This window comes from Mastacembelus armatus, chromosome 9 (genome assembly GCF_900324485.2).
Source record: "Mastacembelus armatus chromosome 9, fMasArm1.2, whole genome shotgun sequence".
NCBI classification, from domain to species: domain Eukaryota; kingdom Metazoa; phylum Chordata; class Actinopteri; order Synbranchiformes; family Mastacembelidae; genus Mastacembelus; species Mastacembelus armatus.
Genome location: NC_046641.1, coordinates 17,645,956 through 17,657,968, shown reverse-complemented (window position 1 = coordinate 17,657,968; position 12,013 = coordinate 17,645,956).

The following is a 12,013-nucleotide window of genomic DNA, read 5'->3' as shown; positions in this document are numbered from 1 at the left end:
TACAGATATAAGTGTAGCGGTCTGCTCTCTAATCACACATAGCCTACTTAACGTTTTTACCACAGTGACCCTGACAGCTCAGTGCAAGGCAGCTGAAGAAAACACATCCAAATTTACTGATGACATTAGCACTAGTTAGCTACTTTAGTATTGGCTGCACACTGCTCTTTAGATGATGTAGGGTGCTTACCCAGTAGTGCATTTGTCAAACTTGTCACCCTTCATCCCTGAAGCTTTTTCTTTTGAAAACTGAAAGATACAATTTACACATTGAGGAAATCATAAATCTCACCTTGTGTGACATGTCCAGGTTTGGAATATGCTTTGGTGTATTTTGGTGCATCAGGCCATAAAGAACATGTCAGTAGTGTTTTTAAACTGTATTTTTCACTTTAAAAGACAAAGGACTTTAAGGCTGAGGACTAACTGGTTAGTTTGGTAAATGTATGTCTGGGTAACTGCCAGATTGTGTCCCCACACAGTGAATGAGACAATCCTGGTATTTTCCTCCTTTACTTGTGTTTGGTCTCTCTGTGTGTGTTTTGCAGTGTGAGGAGCTCTCAGGGCCACTGTAGCTTAATGTGTATATGCATCAAAATTGTTAATCTAATAGTTGAAGCAATAAAAATCATTAAAAATTCAATTTTTACCCAATCCTTTGTGTGCATGTAAATGTACCCGCTGTCTTAATAACAGAGGTAATTGTTAAAGCATAGACAGATGATGAAAGAATCTTAAACAGATCATCAGTAGCTATAAGGATGTTGTTATTGGGAATGCAGATTTAATATGGCAGTGTTTATAACAGTGAGTATAACATGAGATCATTTCTACTAATGTTTCCTCCTGAAACATCTCAAATCCACCAAAAGCAAAAATACCTGACCTCCTGTGTGACCCCAAAGGCTTGACTGAGTGACTGTTGAGCCATGTGTCAAGTTAATAGGTAGCTTCCAATCCCATCAACAATAAACATGTGTATGACCCTCTTCCAAGATTTAGGAGGTAATTTAAGGATGGAGGCGGGCTGCTGGTACTTGGCTGTCACAATTGACAGGAGAGCTGTTATTGATGCAGAAGGCAGAGATGGGATGAGGGGCGAATTCCTGACTGAAAAAGCTTCATTGCTCATTGGAATGTTAAGAGCAAAGACCAACAAGAGCCAAAACACCCCAGAGTGTGTGCAACACAGCAATTCCCACTGAACTTTAAATACAACAATATCTGCAGAGCTGGATCTGCTCTAATCTTGGGTGCATTTCTGGTTGCAACTTTTGCGTGTACTATTATTTATCAAATAATGAAATGAACATGGATATATATAATGAACACAAGTTTGGTTGCCTGTTAAAGGAATAGTTTAATATCTAACACTTAAATGCTTCTTTTCATTCTTTCAAAGAAAAACAAGAAACTTAAAATGTTCAAATGTCACTTAAATGTAACGATACTTTAGGACAACAGAAACAAGTCGTGATCACGGTCCCCACTAGTGGCTCTCTGCCACATTTATGAGCTAAAGGCTGTGCTGGTGAGCACGTTGGGTAACGAGGTCTCGCCAGAAGAAATGCTGATTGTTTCTGTTTCAATTAGTCATTGAGTTTTTTTAAAGGGGTGAGTTGTCAGACCAGCACCCAAACATAGCTTGCAGTACCTGGTATTCCGAGGCATTCACCCATCTGAGTACCAGCCAGGCCCAAACCTACTTGACTCTCAATAAGTACATATGGTAAGATAAGATTAGATAAGATAAGATAAGGTGAACCTTTATTTCCTTACTATGGGGAAATTCTCAGTGTTACAGCAGCAAGGGTACGACACAAGATAAGGATAATAAAAGTACAGAGGTACCCAGTAAGTATTTACAATAAAAATATAATATAATAAGGATACAAGGTTAGAAAGTATTGTACTTTGGAATAATAAATACCAGGGGGGTTGTGTCTCCAGTTTGACAGCAGCAGGAAAAAAGGACCAGTTGTATCGCTTTGTCATGCACTTAGGGTGAAGCAGACTGTCACTGACTGAGCTGTCCAGTGCTGTCAGAGTTATATTTATCAGGTGGGAGTCATTCTCCAGCAGGGATGCTAGCTTGCCTAACATCCTCCTGTCTCCCACCACCTGACCTGGATCCAGGGGGCATCCCTGTACAGAGCTTTTTAGTTTGTTCACTCTCTTCCTGTCTGTGGTGGAAATGTTGCTGCTCCAGCGAACCGCTCCACAAAAGATGGCTGATGGCACCATTGTGTCAAAAGAGGTCCTAGGGAATGTCCCCAGCACACCAAACCACCTTAGTCTCCTCAGCAGGTGGAGCTCTGGCCTTTTTATCTTGACCAGGGTCAAGTGTTACAAGCAAGTATAGAGAAGTTTAAATAAAGGCGGCTGCTACATTACTGTTCATGCAGCCAGTTTTCATGATTAATATAAAAGTATTGATTACAGCAGTACCCTATTAGTGGCTGCACTGTAGAGCTCACCAGTAAATGACAAACATCCTCTAAAGCCACCTGCACGTCATAATTTGAATGCAATAGCAGATTAACTCAACTGATACAACATATAAATAAAATATAAATAATATAAAAGTATTGACTGTAAAATGAAAATATTTAATGATACCTCCTTCCTTTGTTTGACAGAATCTAGAAAGTTTGGCTTCATGCAGCTAGTACAGTGTTTTGTAAGTAGGTCACTTTTCTTTTTCCACACTAGCAGTTGAAATGAGGACAAAGCTGGGATAAGGAGAGATATTTAGCTGAAGAGACAGAGGGAGAGAACAGGAAAAGCCTGGACAAAAAAAACATCCCTGCAGAGTTTCTTTTTTTTTTTTTTATCATACACATTTGTGGAATGAGGGATTGAAAGTTTCCCACTGAAGATGTATGACGTAGCCTGCAATGTGTTTGTTTACCCTTTTGCACCTGTGGCTTAGTCATTCTAATTACATCCATTGATGGTTCCCTTCTCCTGCTTCTCTAGAACTGAATGTTAAGAGTTTAATTAGTCCTCCATGACCCTCATCATAGCCAGTCTACCTCAGTCGCCCCAATCAAAGGGAACAATATGACATGCAGGTGCACACAGATGCAAATGGATGAGCCCTTCCTAGGGGGTGAACACGTGCGCACTCACACGCAAAACACATGCACTCATTTACTCACTGGGGGCAGAGGTTCCCTCAGGATTAGTCAATTATTAAGTGATCTATCCTTCGAAGAAAGAGTGTTATTGATTGATTATCACTATAGGTTTAATAATTTAGGTGTTTTAATAGCAGAGATGTGGAAACAGTAGAAGTCAGGGACAGCGGGTGTAGTTGGAGGAGGAGGAAGAGGAGAAAAGGGACAATGGAGAAGATGTCATGAAAACAGGAAGAAAATAAAGACAGAAGTGAAAAGATAAAGGAAAGAAAGAGGTAAATGCTAATAAAACCACAGATATAGAAATAAGTCCCTGAAAAACTCTTGAGAGAAGGAGAAAAAAATCCTCTTTCCTTCTTGCACGGATGTTCCCACGTACAAGTCACTTGGTTTGTCCGACCAAACATCAAAAACCTAAAAATAGTAAGTCAAGAAGCAGTAAATTACTATTTAAGAAATTTTCCTTAAATTATAAATCAGTCATCACAATACAATTTCACTTAGCTAATTGATTAATCAACTAATCATTTCAGCTCAGAATACATCAATGCTGCACACATTTTGGCATACAAGTCTGGTTTAGCTTCATTAGTGATATAAAAAAAAACTAAGTTGTTTAGCAATTAGAGTCATGGTGCCTAATCACACTGTCATCATGATATCATCTGCACGCAATTAACATCTCCTTCAGTATTCTACAATCAGCACCCCTGAAATTAATGTCAACATGGCTTCAAAGTTCAAGTCTGAGAGCTCACAGAAATCATTAGAGACACTGGTCATATCCAGTGAAATTTGAACAGAAGCAATAGGCTCCGTTAGTTTGATTGTTTATGTTGACACTGAATAAATGACGCCTCTGCCTTGTCCTCCATGCTCGTCCTTTGGGCCGCCATTGAAATTCCTCTCATGGCACCTGAATCACACTGTGTGAAAAGGATTGTGTGAAATGTGAAAATAGTAAGACACCAGGTCAGCTACCCTTATACTTGGACTTTAAATTCGTGGCATTTTGTCCGACGCGTTTCTACTTGTTAAAAATGCATGAGCCGACTGTACGGGAGAGGGTCTTCAGTCCAAGAAAAAAACACTTGTCTAAAAAATTCATGAAAAAGGATTTTTATCCCCCACTGAGGTGGAGAACAAGAGAAGAGGAGAGAGTGTCCATGGTCATCCAGTGTTGTCAGCCTGTGCATCCCTGACTCCCAGGGCAATTACAAACATATGCAATTTAATTGATTGTTTAAATTAGAAGACTTGCTATTTTATAAGAAAGGCAACAACAGTATCTTTGTTGTCCACAATAATGTTGCTCTAACCAACAGGAATGATGACTAAGACTACGGACAAAGCAACCATGTTTTTAAACATCTGCACACAGAGCTATGATTAAACGAAGCTTTTAAGGATCAAATCCCCTGTCAGTGAGGGCTGTTTTAAAGTCTTGGTGGTTTAGCCACGAAGCTGTGAGCCAAGTCAGTTAACTGTCCCACCGAGGCCGCCGACGTTCAAACCCCAAATACACCGCTGCTCTGCTCTCCTGCCCCGACCGCAACTCCCAGTTGCCCCAGCACCACTCACACTCACACAAATAAGACACATCCGCAGCTCCTGCAGTTTATGATGCAGGTAACTGCTTGGCCCTTAACACTCGCCAAACTCACACATGCATCCATACAAACAAACAAACACACATCAGCACATCCCTGCTCCCTTGGCAGTACCAGAGAGTCACTGGTGTGATTGCACTATTGATTGCCCTGGATATGTTTTTTTCTTCCTTCTTAAAAGCATTTAGCAATCTGGCAATTAGTTAGAGCTTAATGTAGGATGTCAAAACAGTGCTATTGATCCAGCGAAGCAGGGAGGAAAGATTGATCAGTCAACTCATTACGTTGCTGGCGCTCCCTCGTCATAAACACTCTAGATGAGACTCCATCAAAAGCCCATCCCTCGCTTGCTGGCTCACTTCTACTGTTTGCTCTATTGCTCACTCTGCACCAGGCTCCCCAGCGTTTTCTGTTGTTGGCTCCTGATGGTTGATTAGCTGTCTGTGCCTGGTTTGAATCGAGTCTCATTGCTTATTATTTTTGCTTTGCTATTTGTCTCTTATTTAACTGGTTGTTTTCTCTTTTTTGATATCACTCACTGTGGCTCTATCCTTTCTTCATCTGTGATTCATTTATTTCCACCATTTCTCCTGGTTCCTCAGTCTCTACCTTGTCTTTCCTTCTCTTCACATAGTTTCTGACATTGTCGCCACCACTACTGCACCACCTCTGAAATCCAGCAACTCTGTAGACACGAGGAAAAATACAAGAAGATATCTCAGCAGGGGCAAATGGAGCTGATTTAGTTTAGTTTGTGTCACTTACAGCAATTCATTAGTCAATCATATGGAAATCAGGCAGTTGCAGACACACTTGATTCAATTTGCAGAAACACACAGATCTGCAGTCGTTTTGTGGAGCGTGGTATTGTTCAGTGGACAGACTCCTCGCTCATTAAAGGTGACAAAGGCTGCAAAATAATGGGGACTGGCATTTATCATGTCTTTCACGTTAGAATTTTGATGAGAGTTGTGTTCTTTTTCACAACTTAATATTCAGCAGATTCCTGCAGAACTAATTTCGTTTTAATCAGAAAACAGACAATACTGAGCCTAACAAAGGTATAGACTTGACAAATTAGAAAAAAAACCTAGTTTGGTTAGGGTACTGGGCACATAATGCATAATACAATATGCTAATTTCCTTTTAAGCACTGAAGCAAAAGAAAATGCAAAAATTCTCAGATATAAAAAGTGTATTGGAGTCTGGTAAGAGGATAAAAACCTGTAGTGAACCCAGAAAGTTGAGTTTCTTGCTCCACAATTACAGACCACAAGTAAACTGAGCTTTTAAACTTTGTAATAAATAACAGCTAAAGATTTTCCTCTAAAGACTGGGCATTTGTGTTTTGTGTTTGAGTGCAGCCAGCCTCTACAATCCTTATTTATGCTAGAGAATGGAAGGTCCAATTTTTTTGTGCGATGCTGTAGGTGTGTATTGCTCCTGTAGACTCCTGCAGCTTGTGGATACCTGCTGTGTGCAGATTGTGGTGAGACTCACTGCTGCTGTTTGGTTGATGGTCACCTTTAGTGCCTGGTACCTATAACTGTTCACCTTAACTGTCGATTTAAATACTTTCCATCACCTTCAGGTCATTTCTTATTGCTGCTAACAGTTACTGCCATAATGCAACAGCAGCCCTGCACCACCATGGCCTGAAACACTTGACACAACTTAATTAACAGATTGAGTAAAACCTCACAGGTCCTGTCTCAGCCCTGAGTGTGGTTTTCCGGGTGTATTTTCTCATTTGGCCTCTAGGTGTCCCTGGCTTGATCACATGCCCTCTGTTCCCAATCACCTGACTGACTCACTTCCTCACCTGTCTCCACTACTCTCCTCATTAGGCTAATTACACCTGCCTGTGTCTCCTAGCTCTTTTCCAAAATGTCTTGTATGTTGTTTGTAGCCAAAATGTTTTAGCCACATCTTTCAGTGATTGGCTCATTTTCCTTGTGTTTTGGATTTCTTACCTGTTTTTGGACTCTGACTTGCTTTTTGGACTTTTGCTTTCTGGACGTCTCCTGTTGTGGATTACCTGCAGGTTTTTGGCCTTAGTTTGGTTTTGTCTCCAGCCTGGTTTGTCCGCCTCAACTCAAAGTAAGACTTGTTCATCACCCCACACAGATCTGTTCTGGTTTGCTGGTCACTTGCTATTTTTCTGTCTTTATAGTGAACATTTAAGTTAAGTATTTAATGCATGTCATTTATTTACCAAATGTGTTTCAATGCATCTTGTGGCATTTAGCTTTTATTGATACAGCAACTTTTCTACCTCAGCCAAGCATGGAAATATTTTTGCAATATTTCATTTTTTTTCCTGGTGCCAGGTATATATGTGCAAAATGAAAATGTATATGAAAACTAGTGGATGGAAGCTCACTTAAATGGAAAAAGAGCAAAATGTTGAAGTACTGCCTGATGTTGGAGATCTAACTTACAGTATGTCTTGCTCTACATTAGAAAAGCTGTCTCTGCCTCACATTGTTTGAACTAGATCCTCTTGTGATCCCAAAGCAACATGGTTTGATGCCTGAGTGACTGTGCTGTTTCTTTCTCAGTCTTCTGATTTTCATACAGTATGTGTTACTTTTGCTTAAGAAAGAATCTGAAGTGCAACATCACTAGGGGTTTTGCACTTAAACAGTTGTGGCTGATGGATTCTGAAATTCACCTCTTCTTGTCTCCAGTCCATTCTGCTCTTTATCATTGCTCCATTTCTGCTTGTTTTTAGAGTGTTTCTCTTGATAACAGCTTCAAATTGGATGTCGGCACATTTACAGAGGAAAACAGCAGGGACGTATCAGATAGAACTGAAGATTGTTTTTTTTTTTTGTTTGTTTTTTTTGGATCAAGTCTTGAAATCTGTCCCGCTATCTGCCTCTATTTGTCTTTCTTTCTTCATTTCTGCTGTCTCTGTCTCTCACTCCATCTTCTCTTTCTCCTTTGTCCCTGTCTTCACCAGTCAGCACCATCTCTCTTTCTCTCTCTCTCTCTCTCTCCACTTGCTCCCCCTCCTTTCCCATGCTGTGCCTCTACAAGTGTCTTATATTTCCCATGTTGATTTAGCTCATAAATCTTGATAAAGCCACTGGCTGTTCCGTTTTGGTGGAATAGGAAACTCTTGCAGGGGAAGCAGGAGACAAAAGATGAGGAATGGCTCTCGATCACACGGTTGTTCTGTTTTTCTGTGTTTTCCATTTTGATGTTGTCCTCTAGGAGAGAGTGTTTCTGTGTATTGTGAATGCCTTTTTCAATAGAACTTAGAGGGGGGAGCTGCAAAGGTTTGGCGTGCAACAATATGTCCATTTGTTCCGCTACCTTAATACTTGTATCTAATTCGTTTTTTTCAAGTGGGCCATTACTACTAGTTCTTTTCAACCACCTCATGCATTTACCTCTAATAAGTTAACTATTCCACAGAAAAAGCTGTGCAAAAGAAAATGACTTTCTATTAGGTGGAACATAAACTGATCACCTCAAAATTAAAAGTAGTAGGTTTCTGCAGAAGAACATTTGCCGCAACATTCTCTAGTAAAAGATGCTTTATGTTTTGTACTGCAGCCTTATTTATTTTAAGATGGTTTAACAAAGACAATTTTTAATTTATGTTAAGGAAATAATGTGATTTTTGATAAGTGCTGGAATTAGTCTTTTAAGTTACCACTGAGTTGCACAGTATCACAGGCCGACAGTTTTTAACAGTTTTTGCTACAAAAGTTCCAAAAACTCACACACACACACAAACACCATATTTTCCAATATATACTTAATTTAAATATTTTTAAATATTGACCCACACTGTCATATTTCTTTCTGGCTCCTACATCTTCATGCCTCTCTCCTTGTTGATGGGCGTTTCCTGGGAGGACAGTTTCATTGTTGCTGAGCTGATTGGGATAAAAACTTTCCTCAATGAATTTGTGGCTTATCAGAAGTTGTCAGAGTTAATTAAGAGGCGAAAGGCAGGAGGGCCTGAATATGTGAACAATGTAAAGCAGTTTATTAGTGTAAGTAGCAGTGTAGTGTAAGTCTCATTGTGTTCTAACTCTTGTGCAAAAGACATTAATCCAGTTAGCAACAGAAAGCTCTTGTGTGCTTTTGAAGAGGAGAGGATGCAAGTATCAAAACAGAAACCACATTGAAAATGAAGCTACTTTTGTTTCTGTGAGTCAAAAACACCTAAATTGCATTGTGTGTTTTGCAGAATTGCTCATTAATGTTTCTTTATTTGGCTCTGTCTTTATATTTTGGCATTAGAAAAAAAGTGAAGTAATTTTTCATGTACTATTAAGAAAATAATACTTTTCAGGAGGAACAAAGCATCATTATATGTGCACCATAAAACCACAAACAAACAGATGCTCACATTCATAGGGGAACGCGTCCACATGAACGCTCCTTCCCTGTCAGGGCAATGATGTCACCACGCAGGTGCAGCAGTGAGGGCTTAACCACTAATGACTGCCTGTCATCGTCTTAAAAATCTTTAACTGGTCCACGTCATGATGAAACCGCTTTGGCTCTCTCGCTTTTGTCTCCTCCCGAACACTTGTCCTGTTGTGTTTTCTCTCTAAGCCTTTGTTTCAGTAATAATGACAGATTTCCTCTGACGAACAGTTGATCTTCCCCACTACTTTTAGATTTTCTAAGATGGGGCTACAGCTAATAGTATAGTATTAAGGCAGAGGCAGCCTGTAGTTACTAACAACATTACAGAGGCTTTGATGTACAGCATGCTTGATAAAGGCTCTAAAGCCTTGGTTTGGCAGCTTTGGCTGAAAGGTGTTCAAAGGTGGTGAGATATTATCTTTGTAGCGTTTCGGTTGCACAGTTGAGGTCATATATCACCTTTCCATGTATTTCAACCCTCATTTAAAAGGCTTTGTCAGGCTTTGAAGTCCTTGAATGCACCCAGGTACATGGGAAACTTTACTGTTGTTAAATACTGGATCCACTGAAACAACTATTACTATTATTTCTAAAGATTAAAATAGAAAATCTCCCCCATTTTTTTTTAATTAAATCATGAGAAGGTCAAGAAGTTGTGTGTATTCTCATCATTACTTAATTATGTATAATGCCTGTGGGCACTACAGGATTTAACTGTCTGCACTGAATCACACAGAATGCTTTGTGTTTTGTTTACTTTAGCTTATTGCATTGAGTCACCATTAAAATTCAACAGTACATTTATATTGTATCATATCATCATGGGAGATTGTGCACAGTCAGCATCCCTTGTGGTGGATGATTTTGCTTTCCTCCTATGGCATTGCACCCTATTACCTTTTCCACGATAAGATTTCATAAACACAAGTTCACTTATTTCACTAAGTTCACTCAGTTAACTTAATCTGGGGCTTTCATTTATTATTTGCTGGGCATGTTTTCATTGTACAGGCTTTTGATGTAATAATTGAGTGTGAAGTGACGTCCTAACAGATGCTATAAATAGATGAAGTGCCACATTTATGTAGCACCAACGTTGCCAGAAGATGGTTCAGGTGGCAGAGATATCAAACACAGGAATGTTGCACCAGAAGCTTTGCAAGCTCAGTCCCATCTGTTATGTTTAGGCAACAAACACACTTTGGTTCAGGTTAAAGAAAGATTCTGGTTTTGGTTAAATGTTAATGAAAACACTGTCTCTGAATTCACTGTGTTCATAATGTTTTCTATATTAAGCCAGATAACAATCTTTTCTTAGGTTTAACCAAGTGCCAAGCGAGTACCTACGAGTTTAAGCTGGTCCTTGTACTGCAGGAACAACAACCTTGTCTGTGAATATTTTACTGATCCGCTAACGTCTCATTATGTTAACAGAAAATATAATCTGGTTGCCATTTCCTTCATGAATTTATATTTTGATGCAAATTAGTTTTTGTGTGTGTGTGTGTGTGTGTTTGATCTGGAGGGGATCTGCAGTTGTATTTAATGTCAAACTCTCTGAATCCTAAACTTCACTCTCTTCAGGCTTCTTTAAAGAACCTGCCAAAAAGCAGATTAGTATTACTTAAATACTTAGTCAAAGCAAATCAGCTTTAATTAATTAAACTTGCCAAAGCAAATTACTTACATATTCTTGTAGACCCCTCTGGTCTTCCCTGCAGTACTTTTTTCTTCCTCAGGAAAAAAAAAGGTTTTAGATTGCAATTATTGAGGTTAAACGTGTATTAATTGAGATCAAAGGTGTAATAATACTGTCTTGAAGCAGAAATTAAGGGGGTGTTGACAAAGCTGTTTAGCTGGATTTAAAACTTAGGAAAATAAACCACCAAGATGCACCTGAGCCTGAGAGTGGCAGCAGTTAATCTGTGTTCGTCTTACTGTACCAAGACATAGAGTACACCAGCTTTTACGGCCCCTCTCATCCTTACAAGGTGGTGGTGGTGTGGGTGTGTGTGTGTGTGTGTGTGTGTGTTGATTAAAAGTGTTATTTATGAGTTTGAAGTGCTGAGTGCAGGCATTCTCTACTGTATACCAACAACAGCACTACTAGCGCGTAGTTTCTTTACACTCTCACACACACACACATACAGTATGCTGAGTTAGGTACTTTCCCTTCCTCCACAGCCTCCCACACAAACACACTCACTCTTACACCAAGGTGAATTTTGTGCTGTCTTGTGCATTTCTCATTTCCTTTCCAGCGTTGTTTTTATTAAAGAATAACTTGTAGAAAGAGGTCTGTGTAAGAAGAACATATTAATTCAGCCGGTGCTTAATTGCATTAGGGATTTAAACATACTCTGTTGTACAATTTGTTAGCGCAATTCCCTGCAAAAGCTCTCAACCCGTTCCTAATCTGGAAACCGAGTGCGTTCTTTCTTTTTTTTTTTTTTTTTTTTGTTAAAACACACTGGATTTGTAGTGGGATTAATGGAGTGGGAGAGATGTAGCATCACTCAAACACTCCAGCTCTACCACACAATTAAATTTAGCATGTTTTCCTGTTCCTCTCACAGCACCCTGAGCATGCCTGAATCCTTCTGTTACTTGCAAAGCCCCCTCGCTTTCTTTGCCATTTCCCTCTTGGCTTACTTGGGTCTCTTTCTAACACACACACACACACACACACACACACACACACACACTGCTCAGTACATTCACTTACAGGAACAATGACGTGACATAACACTTTTTTTTTTATTAATTACATTGCATCACGACAGACTGGTCCATGTTCAGAGAGAAATCATATCATCATCATCATCATCATCATTAGCATCATGACTCAGTATGATCACTTCTACTGTGCAA